General features: G+C 42.5%; 1 protein-coding gene across 6 annotated transcripts in view; it reads left to right on the forward strand.

The window, feature by feature from the left end:
- The first annotated feature begins 1,689 nt into the window (after nt 1–1,689).
- Nucleotides 1,690–12,752, forward strand: part of PHLDB2 (pleckstrin homology like domain family B member 2) — a 241,618-nt gene continuing 230,555 nt past the window's right edge. For all 6 annotated transcript variants that reach the window (XM_060417562.1, XM_060417575.1, XM_060417585.1 and 3 more), the window contains exon 1: nt 1,690–1,878. The gene's annotated coding sequence lies outside the window, so the exon portion shown is untranslated. The remainder of the gene's footprint in view (nt 1,879–12,752) is intronic.

The raw sequence follows: 12,752 nt of genomic DNA on the forward strand, positions 1-12,752 counted from the left end.
CAGGATGGATGGCCTGGATGAGCGCCAGTAAACCAAAGTGTTGCTCAGTCCAGGATGTTTGCACAGCTGGGCAGTGTTTGGGGACAGGATGGATGGAGAAGGGGGACCCAGGAGTGTCAGCCTCTGTCCAGTAGCATCATCCCATCCAGAGAAGCCTTGGGCCAGCACATGGCTTTAATCTAAGAGGTCTAAAGAACAAGATTTATCCTGTGGAGAAAGGGCCTAGAAGCCGAGCTCTTGGTGAACAGGGAGGCCACTGAAAGTGCTTCTTTGTTTAACCTGAGAATATCTCTGCCTTTTTGGCCTAAAGACTTTCCTCCCTGATCCCCAGTGGGTGTTTTCTCAATCAGGGCCCAGAGAGTTTCATTTCATGGTCTCTGTGAAATGTGATATTAGATTGCCTTTTACAAAAGTATCCCCCACCAGCAATCAGTGGGTGTAGAAATAACTTGCCACACACCAGAAAAGATTGAGAGAAATGTGACAGTGATATTTATGACTGAGACTTTAGAATCTTATGACTTTAGATGTGGAAAGGACCAAAGAGCATTTGTCCCAATGCTAATGTTACAGGAGAGAAAACAAAACCAGAGAGAGAGCCACCTGGCAGAATTGGCAGCAGAATCTAGTCTCTGAGCCCTTTTCCATCATTTTTCAACTGCCCCCCTGAGTGCTTAATGTGCAGGAAAGAACTAGAACTCATGAGCTGCCATTTCAAACAGGTAGATCATGGTAATAAAAAGCATTCATATGTGGAATGGGATGCTAAGTGAGCGAGTGAGCATCGTGAAGAGCATTTCTGAGAGAATCTGTGTTCATTTCATATTGCTATTATAACAAATTACCACCAACTTAATGGCTTGTGTGCTATGTACTAAGTCAGTTCAGTCATGTTCAACTCTCCACGACCCTCCGTACTGTAGTCCACGAGGCTTCTCTGTCCACGGGATTCTCTAGGCAAGAATATTGGAGCAGATTGCCGTGGCCCTCCTCCAGGGGATCCTCCAGACCCAGGGATCGAACCTGCGTCTCCTGCATCTCCTACATTGCCAGGCAAGTTCTTTACCACTAGCGCCTAGGAAGCCCTAAAATCCTGACTAGACACCTAGTCATTGCCTGACCATTGCCCCCTTGAGCCTCTGTCCCTTCATCCATAAAATAAGAATAAAATCTCAAGGTTATATTTATGAGGATTTGTGGCAATATATATAAAGTGCCTAGACTATAGTACACCCTCAGCAAATGACAGCCGTATTTGTTCAAGGTACTTCCAGAAGATTCTCCCCGGACAGGAGTTCAGTAAAAGACATTTCCTTATTAAATTTCCAAAAAAATGATTAAGTGACCTCCAAATTCCCTTCTGACATTGCTAAAATAAAAAGGAATGAAATAAAAGGGATTTTCCTCCCAGATATGATTGTCCTGTCTACTTCATAGATCCACCTGAAAGGTAGTTGCTTATCTGGATTGTTAAATAGCTAACAGATCCTGTCTTTTGCCCCCTGTGGTGCTACTCTCTGACTGTCACTCAGATCTCTGGTTGGGTTTGAGCAGGACTGAGAGTCCGACCTGGTATGTAATGATTGGCCAATCAGGGCAGCTGAGCCCAGCACGGGCTCCTGCCGTCATATCTGTCAACATACCTGGCTGCGAGCAAGCTACTGCTCGTGACCACTGTCTGCAGGAGCCAGAGAGGTCAGGAAAGGAAACGGAGGGGAGCATCTAAATTTTGTGCTTGGAGGGAATGTAGAAGTTTGTGTCCATGCTTCTTCCGAACATCCCAAAATGTTACACAAAGATTAGAGCAGTCGCAGGCCACCGCTGCTGAATCAGGAAGGGAGCCGAGGGAAGAAACCAGATTGAGAAGCAGCAGTCAAGGTAGGTGCTCCGTCTGCTCACAGGCATTTCTCTGAAGATCACAAAGCTAACACTTGACCCAACCTTGTAGCCAGAGCATCTCATGATGTTCTGCTGAAGATGTGGTCAGGGGGTGTGTGTATTGGGCTAGTCCAATCATTTGTCCACTAACGTGTTCTGAAGAATGCGCTGTAATTTTCTTCCAGTTTCTCTCTCCTTTGAAAACTGTTGTTGTTGCTCTACATATTTCAAAAGACTTTTAATCTTTCATTATAAAAAAAAATCCTATTTATTGAAATTTATTGAAATTCTTTCATTGGTCACGGCTTTGTTCCAGAATTTTGCTTGCATGGATTCAAGATACACCAGAGAGGACAGTTAGCAATTATTCTGAGGAACACACTGTCCATGCAGAGTACTGTCAGCTTCAGATAACAAGGTCTCTCAGGAAGCCCTATTGCTCTTCTCTGCTCTGGAACCTAGGGAGTTAAAAATCTTGAAATTGCTGGAGCAGAATCAAGCTTATTTACCTAAACTGATCACCCCAGGCAGCAGGTCAATCATTTACTGATACCAAGCTGTTTCCTACCTTTGACGAAGGATTTCTAAAGCCCTTGCTTGATTCTCTCTAAAGAACAGACACAAGGCAACATAGAAGTTCTTTCTCTGCAGCTAAGGCCTGTATTCTTTCCAGACCAGAGAACATTTTTATCCTGCCCAGAGTAGTAAATGTCACAGGGCCCTTCCCAGCTCTATAATAAACAAATGTGAAAAAGATTCACACACAAACTGGATATCTGGTACCACCACAGATACAGGAGCTTGTGCCTGAGGAGGAGCATCTCCTGCTGCTGGAGGTTTATAGGAAAACACAGACTAGCTGTAGAATAAGTTGTTCTAGCGGGGGACTGAGATTGTTGCATAATTCTCAAAAAAACATGGAATCTTTCCCTCCGGATACGCATTCTGGAAATGTGTTATTTTTAGTGAGCATGATCCGCTCTTCTTTAGGTCCGAACATAACTCGCCTTAGAAACATCGTCCTGTTGTCACTGCGAACGTCTGGCAGTTCTGTGTAATGGTTCCTGGTTCTTGTAATTATTAGAAACCTGGTGATAAGGAGGCCTTTTTTTTTTTTTTTTTTGAACTGCCTTTGGGGAAGGAGTTGGGCCATGTGTGAGACCAGCTAATGTTTGATACTGCTTTTGTCAATCATTCATGGAACTGAAATGATCCCCTTGTGAGGTTTGTGACCAGAAGTTTTAAGTGGCTCCTGCGGTTGACTCAAGGCAGGAGTTGAGGCCATTGAGAGGGCAGCCCGGGCAGAAACCCCATGTGTGATTTTGGATGAATCTGGGGCTGACTCCCGGGAATGTTCTGGAAGAATTATGAGAAACTGATAGATTTCTGTGACAATATTATGCTCAGTAAAATGTGAAGTGCGCATCTGGCCGGTTTCCAGAATTCTTAGAGATAATGATGGAGGTGGTTTGAAAGAGAAGGGTGTCAGCACTCCAGACGCTTCGGCCAGATTCACCCACAGTCCTGTAGCTTGTGTGTCCCACACTAGGTCATACCTGTGCTTGAGACCAAAATGCTGGTGGCCCCTGGAGAGTACACCCAGCTTTTCTTCCCACTTCATGCATATTGGATATGTTAGGCGGTGGAAGATTATTCTTGAGATTGACTAGATTATATAGACAGTATTATTCCTTTGACCTGTCAGGAGTTAGAACTCAGAAGATAATTATTTTGCCCAAGTTCAGTCAGTCAGAGGCTGAGCCAGGGTTCTACTCACTTTTGCCTCATTCCCAACCCACTGCGTTCCCCAAGCGGTCATGGAATTAAGCACATGCAGGAGCTTAAACTGGGGGGAGTCACTGAGGAAAGCAAGCTGACTGACAAAGTCAGAGGTTCTTCACTGGCCCTTGGATGTGCCATGTCCCTGGCCCACTGGGTACCACTATAACCAAAAGGCCAGCATTGACTGGACCTCCTTGGAGGAAAGGTAAGGGGAGGAGCGGGTGAGGAGCAAAGGGAAGTGTTTCCACTCCTAGTGGCAATCACTGGAGTCCTGAATACATCCTAAAGAAATCTAGGCAATTCTCAGGCTAGATCTCTGCCCCTTTCTCTTCCAGAGATTCATGAGCCCCAACCAAAATACAACATCGGCACCATTTCCAGAGAAAGAAATTACACCATCTTAATCTTTCTCTGGTAACTCAAGGATTTAATTACTATCTCACTTTACCTCGCTAATATCCACTCAGCTGAACCCAAGGAGTGTAGACAGAATGAGGCTTGCACTATTTTTTCAGATACATCCTAAAAATTAAATTAGCCATGTGGCAGACATTCCAAAGCAGCCACAATTCCTGAGCATTTACAAGATCAAGGTAAAGAAATGCCATCATGAGATGTGGTTGGTTAACAAAGAGTTTCTTTAGTGACCTGCCTCATACATACCTAAGAGTATGACATCAAAGGCATTAAAAACAGAGATTGCATCACCAAGTCCCCGGAACACCCTTTTCTAATGCATCTGGCCCCACATGAACTCTGTTCACATGCTATCATTTTTGCTAACTAAAACATTAGGATAAAGAGAAAAGTTGAGCTGAAATAGAGGGACAAATAGCAACATTTCACCTATATCTGGTACTTCTTAGGACCAAGAATTGAACTATTGCTTTTATCTTTTTTTTTTTTCCCCCATTTAATCCCTTTAACAAATTTTCATACTTGCTCAAGTCACAGAGCTAGTGAGAGGAGATGAAATTTAAGTTGGAGTCTGTCTGACTCCAAAACTCATGTTCTCTACACTCTGTTCTGGGAAAAATACCCACCAAATAGCTATACTATTTGTATTTTAAGTGTAAAAGACTCAGGAGTCCTCTCTAAATTATTTGCTTGGATTCTCAGAGTACATATTTATGGCACCACCACCTCCGTGGTATCTTTGATCCTGTACAGGCATAAAAATCAATATCACAGTGGTTTTCCTCCCTTCCAGAAAAGTAACTACAACACATGCACGTAAACAATTGCCCACATGTTAGTCCATTAATCTCTTTCTGAAACTGTGAGAGAAAATTTTTTCTCTTTCCTGGTTCACAAACATTGTTTAGTTTGTTTGATTTTAATGTAACACACAAATTTTTCATGTGTTATACCAGGAATTTTTTTGAAGTTTATTTCTGCAGTCAAATTTCTGTCTTTGAGAAAGCTAAGTATGTCAAAACTTTCCAGTATGGTTTTATTTAATCTTCATAAGAGCCCTGTAAGAGGAGAGTCATTTTCCGATGATATCCTTTGAGATAAGGAACCTGAGACTCATTCAAGGTGAGTGCCCTTCTCAATATCACTCAGCAGGCAAGTCCCAGACAGCTTGTGACTCCAAATTCTTTGCTCTTTTTTTTTTTTTTTTTTCTTTTACCCAAACAGTTCTCTGGATTCCTAGGGCTTACAAATGATAGGAATGGGATACACAGCTATTTTCAGAAATTAAAAATGCTGAATGACTATACAGCCTGTTCCCAGGCTGTAGAGACCCACTCAGATAGTGACTGCTTGGGGCTAGGGTCACTGTGGTAGTATTGTTATTCTAATTAGATTTTCATTGAGTATTGGAAACAAGACACTAATTGTTACTTAATAAAGTCTGCCTCTAAGGCAAAAACCTTTCAAACCCATATGTCTATGAGCAGAGTAAGATCTTAAAAAATTCTTGCTGAGAGAAGCAAGTGGTAACAAATCACTGTCCCTTAATCTATTCCATGCCTGTGGGACAGTGTACATGTGTATGGCCTAAAGATCCCCCGTGGTGTCTCTTGATGTACACAATTCCTTTCTTGGTTAACTCCGTGACCAGATGGATGTCTCATGGGTCAAGCAGTTGCCAAATGGTAGGAAACCTAAGGGGACTTCCCTGGTGGCTCAGATGGTAAAGAATCTGCCAAAATGCAGGAAACCTGGGTTTGATCCCTGGGCCGGGAAGATCCCCTGGAGAAGGGAATGGCTACCTATCCTCGCATCCTTGCCTGGAGAATTCTATGGACAGAGGAGCCTGGTAGGCTACAGTATTCCTCTCAATGAGTCAGACACTATTCAGCAACTAACACATACACACACACAGGAAATCTAAGGAGGTTCTCCTACAGACTGAGACTTCATCTTTAGTCCCAATACCTACAGAAGCCAGCTAAAGTTACAGGGGGAATTCTTGTGCCTAAAACTTCATTTCAGTCCTAAAATGCTCTGAAGAGTCAGAAAGCCCTGTATCAGCTGTGAATCCGCAGAGGAACTAATCATTTTTTATTCCTAATGTTTTCCTGGGAACTGCTCTTGACTGGCCACCTGGGTCTCCATCCCATGTGGCAGTCTTGTCCACACCCTGGCTGTGGGATTAATGTGCATCTTCGTCCGCAACTTGTCCTCATGTCTGTGACCTCAGAGGGGCTAAGAATCTTGGTGCAGGAGAACCCATATGTTTTGTTCAATGAGGAAACAGAAAGAACAAAACTTCTGCCCCTTGTTCTGCACCAGCTTGAAAATTATTTCCCTCCTTTCCACAGCTCCAAGGTCAGTTTTCCCTTGGGAGCAGCTAAGGAACTAAAGGTCACAAAAAGTTGGCAATTCACTGTGCCTTGGAGGGCTTCCCAGAAAGCAAAATGAAAATGAGATTGTTTTCACATAAGACCTCTGTATTTGGAGGACAGGATTCAAACTGTTTGAATTTGCAGTTTCACTGTGCACTTAGGTAACCCCCACAAAGTCCAGTGGGTTTTTTTTTCCCCCTCAAGCCAAAACGATATCAAAAACACTTCCTGCAGAGAACTCTAACTAGGCAGAATTCTTTTCTGTCATTGCTGGGCTGATGTTTTCAAGGATTCATTTCTTAAGATAAGTCTTATATGGTGCATTTAGCTGGAGCCCTTGTTGATTTCCCTATAACAATGGCTGTCATCCACAGGGCCTGTTTTGTGGTGATCTCATTAGATTTCCTGAGGGAAGCAGCTGAAAACCTATGGTTAGTACACGAGCAGGTAGCAAGAATAGAGAAAAGCCAGAGGCTGCCAAGAGATGTTACAGAAAGCAGGTTTCTTTCTGACCAAAGGAAACCCCATCTCTCAATTCCAAGGAGATGTACCCTGAAGTTCAAAAAGATGTTTTTCACAAAATTTAGCTCTGCTTCCTTAACAAGAATTCCCAATATAGGCAAGAACCAATGGCTAGACTTTCCCAAACCTGACTGTTCTCTACCAAAATTCTTCTCTTTTTGCTCTTCTTGGCATAATGGAAGTATCCTTGAGAAGAGATAATATAGAAAGAAGTTGTATTGGTAACTTGAAAGCCCAACATAGGCTTTCCAGTCCTGATAGCACCATGTCTTACTCTGTGCCTTGGTGCCAATTTCTAAAGTGCTTGCTGGTGTGTGCGTGCTAAGTTGCTTCAGTCATGTCTGACTCTTTGCAACCCCATGAACAGTAGCCTGCCAGGCTCCTCTGTCCATGGAATTCTCCAGGCAAGAATACTGGAATGGGTTGCCAGGCCCTCCTCTCTTGCTGGTGACTCAGTTTCAATTCTGTATCATCTACATCCTCCCTTTGAAGACCCACAAACGTTTATTAACAGTTTTTCATCACTTCTGTAAATGTTACCCACTCTTTCCCAGAAACACGTTAGAGACTATTTTTGAAACAAGAGTAAGTCATCTTGAAGGTTTTAAACCTTCTACAGGTCTTAAATCAAACCACAGCCTCCTTAGAGTCTCCTGTTTGGGTCTGTTTGTGTGGGTATATATACTTTTAATTATGTGTACAGTCCTCTAAAGATTGCACATGCTCAATAAATAGTCACTGCAGATGGTAAATTAGTAATTGACTGTAAATTTAGTAGAAAAAGTGATTTATTAAAAAAAAAAAAAAAAGCACTTTGGCATTTCCAGAGATGACCAAAAAGTAAACTAGAAGTATTAACTGTCTTGCAGGGGTGGTGGGGCTGGGGAATGGTGTCTTGAGGGTTACTCTCTCTCCTGCCATCTGGGAACAGAATGTCCAAGCAGATTAAAGAGCCTGGTTGTATTCAATTTTGCTGCTATTATTTGCTAAGCATACGACCCTGAGCAAGTCACTTCAGCTCTCTTGGCCTCGATTTCTCTTTTTTAAAAGTAGTTTTTATCATTCTGAATGTCTCCTCTAGTTTTAATATTCTGTCTTCTAAGAAAAACTGGAGAAATTAAGCTGGGACTGCTCTTTTAAAAATGGACGCAGCTGGGGAAAGAAAGGATGGGACGAATTGAAACAGCAACGCTGACAATATACACTGCCATGTGTGAAACAGACAGCTAGTGGATAGGTGCTGTATGGCACAGGGAGCTCGGCCCGTGCTCTGCGATGACCTGGAGGAGTGGAATGGGGTAGGGGGTGGGAAAGAAGCTCAAGAGGGAGGAGACATATGTGCTCTAGTGACTCACACGGTTAAGAGTCCGCCTGCAATGCAGGAGACCTGATTTCGATCCCTGGGTCAGGAAGACACCCTGGAGGAGGGAATGGCTACCCATTCCAGTATACTTACTTGGAGAATGCCATGGATGGAGGAGACTGATGGGATACAGTCCATGGGGTTGCAAAGAATCAGACACAACTGAATGACTAAGCACGCATCGCTGATTCACGGTGTTGTGCAGCAGAAACCAACACAAAATTGTAAAGCAAGTCTACTCCAATTTTTTTTTTTAAGTAAACACAAAAATTATTTTTATCTCTCTGGAGTCATCATCCCTACCTCTTAGGTAAGTGAATCTGAAACGGGGGTGGGGCAATGAAAAACCGCAGAGACGTAACCTTGAGGTTGTTACAAACTGGAGAGACCAGCACTGATCTTTACTAGGGAAGGAGCCCACTCACCTGGGAAAAGGCAGGGACTCACATCAGAATCCTCCACGCCGCTGCAACCCTGGCACCGACAGTCAGCTGTACCTCACCTGGGCATCACGAATGTGAGCTCCAGAGGGCAGCAGTCACGACTGTTACCCTCCCTCTATAAATAAACTGAGGTCCTTAGAGGTGCCGTGACTTGCCCAGGGTGACAGAAGCATGGCAGTGAGTCAGATGGAACTGTGTATGTTTGGGAGAAGGGGATGAAGTTATAAGCGAAAGGTAGAAGACTCAGGGACAGAGCTGCACCTCCTCTGAAGCTCACAGAACAACGGTCAAGGGCTGGGGATGAGCTTTAAGTTGGCTGTGGATCCCCAAAGCATCTCTGACCTCTTGCTCCTCCCTAAACCACCTCAGCAGCCTGCCCAGAGTTACTCACCCAGGTTCTTGGCTGGACGCCTTTGCTCATGTCTCTTCTTGTAAGTTTCATGTAAGGCTATTTGTAATGAAGAGGAGGCACAACGAGGAAGAAGAATGAATCAAAGATTTTCCCCGAGGCCTCGAACCAAAAGGGTGGGTTTCTTTGGAGAGGTTCTGACTTTCCTCTTATATTTTGCAGAAATGAATGGGCATCAGGTTGACTGACAGAATTATGACGTTTATTCCAAGCACTGATTTTTTCTAACCTCAGGTTATTTTACTCTGCTCTACTTTTCTTATAAAAAAGAAAGAATAATGCTTGCTCACTGTGACATTCTATGAGAGAAAACCGCCCAGGGCAGTACTGTTCAAAGGAAATTGCTAATTGCACCAAGCATCAAAGCATGATGGGAAGTTCTCATAAAGGATGTGTGTAGCATACTAGCCCACACTGGTTCACTTCCTCGCCATAGACCATGCCCAGGGAGCTCTAAGGCCCTGAAGAATCACTCTCACAAGTAAGTAATGGCAAAACCCTTGATCCAACAAGAAAAGCACTCAAAGAAATTGGGAATCAATGGTCTGATGTTTCAGTAGCAGTCAGAGACTGCATCACTTTGCGGCCCATTTTGTTTCCTTTTTAAAGACTAGAGAGGGAAAGACAACAATTACAATCACTAAGGGATATCTGGTAGCTTTCCAGGTGATGAGGGAATGGCCTGAATTCAGTCAGAATAGACCAGTTTCCTGGCAGCAACCTCAAGTGACTATTATTCTCAGCAAAGATCTTATGGAGTTTTCATATTTCTCAGTTTTAACTCTATTCCTAATATTTAACTGACTTCTTCTTAGGTAGCCTTTTGGGGAGAAGAGTGGGTAACATAATAAATAATTCTTAGTTGATAGTTTGCATACTGGCTACACTTACTTTCTAAAAGTCATAAAACAAACCACCGAAAGTTGCCCTTGGGTTGCCCATCACATCTACTCAGCTAAAGCAGGATAGAAAGAGGACAGATTTATGATTCAGCCGTGAGCTATCCTTCAGTGATGCCAGAGAATCATAACAGCTCATGATTCCAACAATCCATATCAATGTCAAATTTAGCTGAAATGTAGATCTCAATGTACTCTCATTAAGTTAAAAAAAAAAAAAGCAGGCAAGGTGCTGAAATATGGGTCAATTTTGTATATCCTCTAATATTTATGACCAAGTAACCAAACAACAGTTGTCTTTTTTTTACAGTCACAGTTTTTTTATTTTATTTTTTATAATCAATGAGCACAGTATCACTTCTTGAATTGAATGAATTCCTAATAGTAGACTAGAGTCTCTAGACCTGCTAGTTTTCTAGCAGGAGGAAAAGCATTTCAGAGCATGAAGAAATATGAAGCTCAGTTTCCCTGCTTTCAAAAAGCCACCTGGCCATATATACACCTCCCTCTGTTCCTCACTCTGCCCATCTGTGCCTGAGAGTCTGATAGACAGTGAAGGCAAGGAGGGGCATGGCCAGCCGAAGCTTTTCAGAACATGCGGGAACTGTTCTGATAATCCTGTTTTTCACTGCCCATTATCCAAAAGGGAGAAGGCGGTATTTTGAACAGACTTTCCTCCCATAAATCTTCAGGCATATGGAGGCACCAAGCGTTTTGTTGTAATTGCAGCAGGACAAAAAGAATTTATAAGCTGTGTATGTGTGTGTATGTACAATGTATGGAAAGAATTTCAATATGAGAAAGGCATTAGATCAATCTTGTGAACAGGAAAACCTTTTGTCTGGACTATTTCTGGGTGTGAGTTCCACAAAACCTACATACTTGGCTAATTTCTGGAATTAATTAACAAATGTCTGTCCAAGTTGTGGGTTTTAAAGACTTCTATTAATAGCATACTCATTTCTCTAAAATTGCTACAACATATTTTTATCATTTTTAGAAAAGGCAAAGTACAAGAACCTTTGGTATGTAAAAAATTCTTTTGAGATATCTAAATGAATTTCAGAGTTGGTTAATTATACGGGAGTTCAGATGTCTTCAAGTAACTCTTGGTATGCTAAATATCATTGCCATCTTATTTTACATAATCTTATGAGTAAAATTAACTAATGAAACTCAAGTAAACTGATTGATATAGTGGTCTGAGCATTACTTGGTTACATACATGCTTAGCCCCCTCTCCAGACATAATCCTTTCTTCTACAGACAGACACTCTATGTCTTAATCATTGTCTGTTCCCCAAAGAGGATTATCTGATGGTCACCATTTTTCCTCTTTAAACCACTATCTGATACATTTCCAGCTGGGATATAATTATCTTCACATGCATTTTCTCAGAATTCCCACTTGCCCCAACCCAAGGTCATAGCCACCTGTTGGAATCAAGTATTATCCATGATTCTAACATAGATCATTTATGAAGTGCCTGAGGTACACTTCCCTGGTGGCTCAGACGGTAAAGCATCTGTCTACAATGTGGGAGACCCAGGTTCGAGCCCTGGATTGGGAAGATCCCCTGGAGAAGGAAATGGCAATCCGCTCCAGTACTATTGCCTGGAAAATCCCATGGACAGAGGAGACAGTCTATGGGGTCGCAAAGAGTCGGACACAACTGAGCGACTTCACTTCAATTCACTTCAAGGTATGCTTGACACCATGCTAAGTGCTACAGATACAGAGATGAGTAGCTCACAGCTCTGCCCAGAAGACCAGAATCTCATAGAGCAGAGGAACTAGAAAAGGAGCCAAGGCGGCTTGGTGTGAGGCTATAAGGACACTGACCACTGAACGCAACACACAACAGTTCTAGATGGCGGCTCAAGAAGACTTGCAGAGGCGTTGAGGTCCAAGTGGTGTTTTAAAGAAAAGGAGGTTAGAATTTTCATTCTTTCTTTTTAAGAATTTAGACTTTGAAGAAAAAGCTATCTGTTTCCAAGAATTTGTCTGGTATCTTAAAGAGAAGAAAGTACAAGAATAGAGACAATTGTAGTAGGCATGCTAAGGAAGTTTTGATTGCCCAGAGAAGGAAGGTAAGAGGGTCAAGAGGGAGTCTTCTAATTAAAAGATGAGAACTTTTAGAACCCTGAATCAGAGCCTGTATCTCATTCATAGCCCTTGAACCTGGAGCCTTAATTTAAGATCATTCTGGGCAGTTCAGGTCCCACTTGCCCTCCCAAATCCTGGGGACTTTTGCCTGGTGAACAGTAGTGTTGTAAATCTGAGTTCAACTCAGTTATGATTTGAATTGCATTTATCCTTTGAGCAACGAAGAGCCAAGCACTGTAGAAATGGCAGTGGGGATTCTGATATCAGCAGTGGACACCATTTAAGGAAGCTCATAGTTAAAGAATAGAGACAACCCACCCCAACAGCCTCCGTTAACACACAAATTCAACTCCAACTTGAATACCACACATTTTAAGCAAGATATAAGCCGGAAGGGTAAGCTTAGTAGCTTTCAACCAAGCCTGGTTGGAAATCCTTCTTAAGTTGGCTTAGGTAAATATTTAGTGTGTAAGTGAAAACTTTTGTCATTTTAAAATAATTCACCAGTTTCCTGAAGTTGGGCCAAGAGATTGTTGAGTTGTTGGATTCTTTTA

The sequence above is a fragment of the Ovis aries genome, chromosome 1 (assembly GCF_016772045.2).
Source record: "Ovis aries strain OAR_USU_Benz2616 breed Rambouillet chromosome 1, ARS-UI_Ramb_v3.0, whole genome shotgun sequence".
Classification (NCBI taxonomy): Eukaryota; Metazoa; Chordata; class Mammalia; order Artiodactyla; family Bovidae; genus Ovis; species Ovis aries.